Consider the following 8,156-nt stretch of genomic DNA (forward strand, 5'->3'; position numbering starts at 1 on the left):
ACAATCTATCCATATTCTAAATACTAAGTCTAACTCTATATGAGTCATCTCAAGGTACACCCACCATAGGAAGAGGGACACAAAGTCATCCCATTGTTAGGACCTATTAGGAAAGGAACTTTGATTAACTTTATTTTATTCGTGTTGTTTGTTTAGTTAACCTGATCTATGTTATCAAATATGTTTATACAAAAATTATTTAATTTCAATTTATTTATTATAGATTATCAATTTATAATTGTATTACGTGTTATTAAAGTCCTTAACTAATACTTGTTGCATATTATTGTCAGATGAGTATTAAGTAGACATATAATGAGGGTCCTACTTTTTGAAGGTAAATCCTTGATTAGGGATTTGGCATTTATTTATTTTTTTTCTAAAGAAGAAATATAAATAAAAAAAGCTTTTTTGGAGCAAGTATACTATAAGAACTTCTTGCTTATTCGTTCTCTTCATTTTGTTATTGTTGTTTCCTTAGGAGGTATAATAGATAAAATATAGTGAAAGTACATAAAGAAATCATCCCACTTTGAAATTCTCGTTTATGAGTCTTATTGATATTTCTTTCGAAGATATGAGTCTTAAAGAGTGGCTAGTCTATATCCAGGGTACTCATAAGATCTCTTACATTCCTTTTATTTCCAATCATGTCAAATAATTGTTGTGAGGAATTAGCACATTTAGATGTAGGTTCGTTAGTTGATCATTCTCCATAATTGTTGACCATGCTTCTAGACTCTTACCACATTAGCTCAAGGTGATTTTAGATTATGTTGATGAGTAGTAATGACCATGGCTTGTTAAGAGTCTAGACTAATTTGGATTTGGTGGATTAATCGACCTAAAGTTGAACAATGTCTTTTATAAAATATGTGATATTTAGTTAGACCAATTTAATCCACTTGAATTGATAGATCACTTTAATCCTTATATCTAGAAGCCTTAGTCAGGGCCTAACTAAGTGCAACTAATCTCAATTTGTGAATTAGTTTGATGCTCAGATTGTCCAAGTACAGAAGTAGAAAGTATAAGATCAGCAACATATACAATGGATAATTATTGGAAGATATTAGATTATTTGGATGTGGTCAACAACTACTATATTTTGGAAAAAGAAATGGATACCTTGAGTAACTACGTTTTAAATAAGGTATTGTATGAGTTTGTTGTTTGCTTATCCAAGCAGTCTGTAGGTTAGGTTGGACATCATGGCATACACAATGATCTGGCCTCAAGGTGTTGATACAATTGGTTTGCCTATGTCTTTGAAACAATTGTAAAAGGCTATTCGATCATATTGTTACACTCATCAAAGACATATTGATGTGAATCTAGTCAACACCTGCAAGGAAACTCAGTCTCAGGAACCAAACGTAGAAACAAAGAGGATCGAAGACGGCCTTAGAGAGTTAGGAAAATAAATTCAAATGCCTCATGGGCCCATCACAACGAGCCGGGCAAAAAAATTCCAACTTGCATTTAATATGCTGGCCCAAGAATGGAAAAACAAATAGTAGGATCAAGGTAGGCCAACCAGCCTTGGAGAAGAAATGGGAGCACAAGCTACTCACGTGAACGTACTCACATACGTGTGCGAACAACCACATGTGTGAGAAGGGGGTATCGCGCTTGCGGGAACCTCACCAGTGTGAGGCACGTGTATAAGGCATGTGGGAAAGCCAACCCGCACGCAATGGATCATATATGTGCAGAACAACCCACTACATCGACATGGGAGAAGCGCATGCTTGAAGTAGGTTGCGCGCACATGCGGCACATGCTGCAGAAGCGTGCATGCATGGAGGCAATCATGCATGCCTAGAAGAATCGTGCTCGCATTGCGCGTGCGCAGAAAGGTCACACGCACGTTGCATGTAGAGGAGAATTGTGTGCATGGGGCGAGCGCGTGGGGCTGTTCGTATGCTTGCGAATTGGCACGCATGCGGGCATGCTTTTCTGCACGGTTGGCATGCTTAACGTGGAGCTACTGTTTGTGGCCAAAATTTGGACTCCTTTTTGCATAATTTTCGTGTGTTTTTTTTTTCTTCAAAAATTACATAGGATAAAACCTGTAGTTATTTTAATATTAAAATTATTATTATTTTAATAAAAATATATCCCTTAAGAGTATTTAATTATTATTTTAAGTTATAAATTAAGATAGAATTTTATTTTCTAATCGCATGGCCAAATAGTCTCTTGCTGACTGTTGCCTTCGGGCTTAACCTGTATGTTTAGTGCTAGTTGAGCCACAAATACGTCTCCTTATATTGGTCGAGCTATATTCTCTGCGTCCACCAGTGGTATATCTTTTTGTTCATCACTACTTTCGTGGTCACTGACGATATCTCCATCATCTCAGGGAATCATGGCACGTCGATTAGGACATTGGGATGTAATATGCCCCACTCCTAAGTACTTGAAACATTTAATAGTGCTTTAACAAGTGGTTGGTGCCTTAGAATTTATTGTTGGATTCCTAGTGGGTTGTTTTCCCTTATTGTCACTCAATTTCTTACTGTCATCCCTTCGAGTCCATCTTTGGTTTCCCTGGGGAGTGTTATTAACATTCCCCTTATTAGTTCCTCTACTATTCAATTGTCTTTCAATCTTGGTGGCCTTGTGCACCATCTCGTCCTAGTCGACATAGTTTTGGAGTTCAAGGATGTTGGTGATATCCTTGTTTAGACCCTCCAAGAACTGAGCCATGGTGGCTTCCAAGCGTTCATCAACTCAGGCTCTAATCATAGTTATCTCCATTTTCTTATAATACTCTTCCATTGACTTAGAACCCTGAGTCAAGCATTACAATCTCAGGTTCATGTCCCTGTCGAAATGAGCTAGCACAAACCGCTTCCTCATGATGGATCTCAATTTTCCCCATGCAGTGATAGGCAAGTCTCCATCTCGTTCTTGGAGAAGAGCTAACTGATTCGACCATACTGAGGCATAGTTGAGAAACTCAAGGGTGGCCAACTTGAGTTTTTTCTCTTCATTATAGTTGCTATAACTGAAAATATGATTGACTTTCCGTTCCGATTCAAGCTAGGCTTCAGGGTCATTCTTCCCTTGAAAGGCTAGTATCTAGAACTTGAAGTCATGGAGATCTTTGTCCGTCTATTTGCTACGACCTCCTTGTTTTTCACCTACATCGTCGTCACACGATCCTGTTTCATCGCGCACTATTTGGCGTCTGGTGCGATTGTGATGCTCGCCTCGCTCCTGGTGATCCATACAGGCAACCATGTTTCCAGAGTAGACACTTAACTGGGTGAACATGTCCATGACTCTTTCTTCTAAGGTGGTTGGTCGGCTGTTGGCGCTTTGGTGAGACATTACAGAGTTCCTACAAAGACAAGAGTTAGTAAAAATAATCTCTCCAGAAGAACTTAAAGAAGCTAATTTTACCAAAAATGCTAAAAGAAAAAAAAACCGAAACTCTCAAGAATTCTTTCAAATTTATTCTCAACGGTGTGTTAAAGACCTATTTATAGCATTTCTCGGGCAATCTAGATGAGTACAAAATCTTAAGATAATTAATAAAATATTAACCTAGATAAAATTCTATCTTAATCTAAGATAAATACAAAATAAAATAATTATTCTATCCTAAATAAATTAATTAAATAATTCTAAGGGATATACTTACATTAAAATAATATTTAATTTTAAATTCATATTTATCCCATGTAAAATTCAGTAAACAAATATGTGGAAACTAATTTTAACATATAGGTTTTAAAAAGTGGGTCCCAAGCCTTTTTAAAAGGGTTTTAAAATAAAATAAATATTAAATAATATTTTAAAATAAAGAAAAAGAGGGTCGGCTGGTCCGCGTGGGTTACACGGGGGAAAGCCCACGAAAATCACGGGCTAGCGGGCTTGGTTCGTTCTGCTGGGCCATTTGCGGGCCTGTCAGCATGGGATGAGCGTGTTTTGCCTTTGGGCCTACGCGCGCGGTTGGTTCCGCGCTGGCCTAGTGGGCTGCATGCATGGGCATTTTTGTGCACTCGTGCGTGCGGTTCGTGCATGCTCAGGAACCATGCGGGTTGGGCCGCATGTCCGATGTACATGTGGGCTTTTATTCCTACGTGTGGGCCTCCAGATCTTTACTTCGAGAAGGTTGTCTTTTTTTAATTTTTCTGCGGAGTATAAGGTCGCCCTGAATGCCTTACCACGGGATCGGGGAACACCGGTAGATATGCAGGCTAAGTATCCTGTATGTGCATTGCAACGCATGTGTACCCCACGGGTACCCAAACCCATACTACATTTGGGCTTTCGTCTTGGGTCGAGATTTTTGGGCCGAGTCGTTCCTTAACATTAAGGTCTGTTACCCTTCGAGTTTCTGGTACCTTCTGGTGCCGTTTCTTCCTAGGTTGGAAACTGTGTCTAATGGATTTGGCCTCGTTATTTGATACTTGATCGGGAACAAAGTAACTCAGAGTATTGTTACCTTGCAATTGCTTTCTTTTGTTTCCCGAAAGCTCATTGATACTTGCTCGCTTCCTGCACTCCTCTGGGTTAAGTGTGTTATCAGCGGAGATTGCGTCACTTTGAGGATCCCATGGATCCATGAACCGTTATGAGTGCATAGTTGTCCCGTACTTTGATGAATCCATTTTTGTAGAGGCTTGTAATTAATTTTGTTTATGCATCTGTGTTGTATGGAACTCTATTATTATTTTGTAAGGGATTTGTAATTATTTATTCCGCTACATACATTTATCTTATATGCACTCGTAATCTGTTTTGTATCTGACACCCTTCTGCTTTAATTAGCATTAGGGATGTCATAAAAATCCTCAAGTGTCTTCGAGAATTGTTAATACCCAGGCAATCGTCAATCACTTCTTCAATTCTTGAAAACTCTTCTCACATTTATCAGTCACTTGAAATTAACATCTTTTCTTGTGAGTTGAGTCAATGGTGCTGCAATCTTAGAGAAACCCTCTACAAATCTTTGGTAATAACTTGTCATTCCCAGAATGCTTATGATCTCTGTCGCTATTGTAGGCTCTTTTCTAGTTTATTCGGGCCTCAACTTTTGTTGGATCCACTAAAACACCATCCTTAAAAACTATATGACTAAGAAATGCAATTTTATCTAACTAAAATCCATATTTCTTAAAATTTGGCATATAATTTCTTTTTCCTTAATATCCAAAGACAGTAGCCAAATGCTTAGCATATTCAACCATGTTGGATGAATAAACTAATATTCATCTATGAAAAGAGTGACATATTTGTCTAACAATGACTTGAATATTTTGTTCATTATATCCATAAATATAGTCGAAGTATTGGTTAATCTAAATAGCATAATTAGAAATTTATAATGTCTATACCTTTCTGAAAGAAGTCTTGGGAATAGTCTCGCTCTTGATCTTTAGCTAATGGTACCCATATCAGAGATCTATCTTCAAAAATACTTGAGCTCTTTACAATTGGTCAAACAGATTATCAATTATAATCAACAGATACTTGTTCTTGATTGTTATTTGATTCAACCGTCTGTAATAGATGCAAAGCTTCATTGTACCATTTTTTCTTCTTCACTAACAATACCGGTGCTCCCCACGAAGATACATTGGATTTGATAATCCCTTGTCTAACAGTTCTTATAGTTGTTTTTTCAGTACTTCTAGTTCAGCACGACCTATCTGATAAGAGGCTTTAGACATTGGACTCATTCCATGAATCACATTAATGGCAAACTCTACTTCTCGATCAATAGGGATACTTGGAAGATCTTCTGGAAACACATTTGAAAACTCTTTTACTACTGATATTTGTTGCAAATCCATTTCACTAGTATGTTTTCTACCACGTATGCTATGTAACTCTCACATCTTTTTTTATAGAAATCTATTAGCTTGAATCCCATTCTTATTCAAAATTTTATCACTTTCATATGTCAGCTTATAGGAGCTTCCAAAACATTTTCTTTTTCTAGGATGTCTGGTCTTATGAATTATTTTATAGCATGAGACACCAGATATCTAAAGAGAAAAGTATTATACCTGATCTTGGTTTCCTAACATCATATTCAAAAAATAAGAAAGGCAGACATACTCTCTTTCTGGAATACCTTCCTTATTAGACAAATCCTTTTAGATGACATAAGATTGAACTACTTGTCTTTCAAAGAATGGTTTAATGATATCATAAATTATCTTTGTATCTAGGGAGAGTCTTCTACTCAAAGAAAGCTTATAAATAACCAATGAAGAATCTTACTGCTAAGTTGTTCCTAAAGTCCAAAATCCAAGTGGTAAGATCAAAGGATAATTTGAATCCTAGAGGAGGGAATTTCTAGATTAATATTTTTACTCGAAGCATCTTAAGGTTTTCAAAAGAAACATGATTGAGGTAGGAGGTCCCTATTTCTTACTTTTTACTAAGGAGTTACCATAAAAAAGGTGTAGAAGGGCTGAACTTTGGAAGAATATCCATTTCAATGAAGGGCTAGATTGAAAGAATTTTGGACAAAATACATGTATAAGACTTTATGTTTTAATAGAGGATTCTTTAGCAAAGTGTAAGATAAGTTGGATAGAACTTGGATGAAGCTATTACTTTCACGATGATAGTCCATTTTGACATGTATAGTTGGCCTCCATCCTTTTTGTTTCTTCTTCCAAAATTTTTATTTAATGAATTTGACTTCGAAATTGGATTAGTCTCCTTCTAATTTGACAAGAACCATATTGGCCTCAACTACTGCTTAATTTCCCACCTCAATCTCTGTTGATTCCTTTTAAGTGAGATGGTTGACCTTACCTATGCAGTTTCAAGGTTAATTTTTATGTATCCTTCATTTTTTTTTGGAGTTTTGACTCGTAAGAACATTCGGTCCATTGAAGAAATTTTATTCTAAATTCAGTGGATTATTCAGTGTGATGATTGATTATTATGTGTAGGAAATTTAGAATAAAGTAGACATTTGAGCATTGGCAGTGAAAATAAGTTATATTCAATGGGTTGACCCATTTCCATCACATAGAGTATTTATACTTTGTGTAACAACCCTTTTTTATAAGGCATGACCGGAACACATAATTTATAACATAATATTATAAATGCAAAAAGAATGAAACAACATTATACATTCATTAAATATGTGCAATATTTACATAGAGTACAAGATTCTAAAATTTTTCATTACAGTATATAAATAATTAACATTAACCTCAATTCCAGAGCCTAACTCTAAAAAAGGTCCCTCTCTATATCACCCACTATTCCTTAGCAGTATCCTCGGTATCTAAAAGAGTGATAGGAAGGGTGAGATTCAAAATCTCAGTAAGCAGAAATTACGACATCATAGCAGTATAATATCACACAGAGTATATGTGCAGACACTATAATTTTTCACAAGTATTAAATCATATATATCATACTCTATTTAGGAATCAGAGTTCACAATGCTGCATTATATAATGAGCCATAATTTCATCATTATTATGGATGACACAACTCATGACTATATTATGAATAGGCACAGGCCACCGATAATGCCTGAGTCCCAAACACTTGCATGTATGGGCACAACTCATTCCCCTCGAAACACGAAAACAACGGGGCACAACGAACTTAAATCATAATATTGATGGGAATAGACTGTCAATAAGGTTAGAATCTCTCCATTATAAATGATGAAGATAAATTGAAATTCATTTTTGAAAATATATTGGCATAATAACACTTAAATTAAAAACATTATTTTATCACAACACATGCGTAGTAATTTTCAAAAATCAATACCATATTTATACATTTAATTATATTCAAAATACTCAAAAACATTTATGTGCTAATTTTTCCATTGTAACCACTTATATTAGGTCCTAAAAAAAGTTACTCTGAACCATCCCTCCTTTAGCTTATCTATTTACTCGGGCAGAGTCTCCTATAAACTTTACTCACTTTCTTACTCTTTTGGGCACTTCTCTTTCCTCCCTCGATCTTCAAGATTTTTTCTTTAGAAATTTTGGCAAAATTTTGGGATAATTTTTAAGTTTTTTCTCCGAAAATTATGGCAGAGTTCCATGATTATTTTTAATCTTGGCAGAGTTCGAGAATGCTTTTTATGCTTTTTCTTTGAAAATTTTGATAGACTCCCGAGATGATTTTAACCTTTATCTTGCATC

This window comes from Carica papaya, chromosome 1 (assembly GCF_054855325.1).
Source record: "Carica papaya isolate Zhongbai chromosome 1, ASM5485532v1, whole genome shotgun sequence".
NCBI classification, from domain to species: domain Eukaryota; kingdom Viridiplantae; phylum Streptophyta; class Magnoliopsida; order Brassicales; family Caricaceae; genus Carica; species Carica papaya.